The sequence below is a fragment of the Orycteropus afer genome, unplaced genomic scaffold, assembly GCF_000298275.1.
Source record: "Orycteropus afer afer isolate SDZICR_OR568_19922 unplaced genomic scaffold, OryAfe1.0 scaffold00247, whole genome shotgun sequence".
Classification (NCBI taxonomy): domain Eukaryota; kingdom Metazoa; phylum Chordata; class Mammalia; order Tubulidentata; family Orycteropodidae; genus Orycteropus; species Orycteropus afer.
The window spans coordinates 4,053,532-4,054,073 of record NW_006921834.1 but is presented as its reverse complement, the minus strand read 5'-3'; positions in this window follow the sequence as shown (position 1 = coordinate 4,054,073).

Genomic DNA, 542 nt, shown 5'->3' with positions numbered 1-542 from the left:
TCTTCTGTGTCTGTGTTAATTGGTTTCCCTTTTCTTTGTTGAAGAGGGTCTGTGCAATCCTTCTGCCTAGTCCGCCATCTTGCCCCACCTCCACTTCATGTATAATATTCTTAATGTCATCCCACAACTAGTTTGGTCTTTGGCCATTGCTGTTCAATGCATCAAATTGAAGAGGAATGGTGCTGCATTCATGGTCAAAAGAACACTTCAAGATCTATCCTAAAGTGCAATGCTGTCAGTGATAGGATAATATCCAGACACCTACAAGGAAGACCAGTTGATATTTCTAGTATTCAAATTTAGACATTAACCACTAAAGCCAAAGATGAAGAAATTGAAGATTTTTACCGATTTCTGCAGTCTGAAATTGACTGAACATGCAATCAATATGTATTGATAATTGCTGGTGATTGGAATGCAAAAGTTGGAAACAAAGAAGAAGCATCAGTAGTTGGAAAATATGCCCTTGGTGAAAGAAATGACACCAGAGATCTCATGATAGAATTTTGCAAGACCAACGACTTATTCATTGCAGATACCTT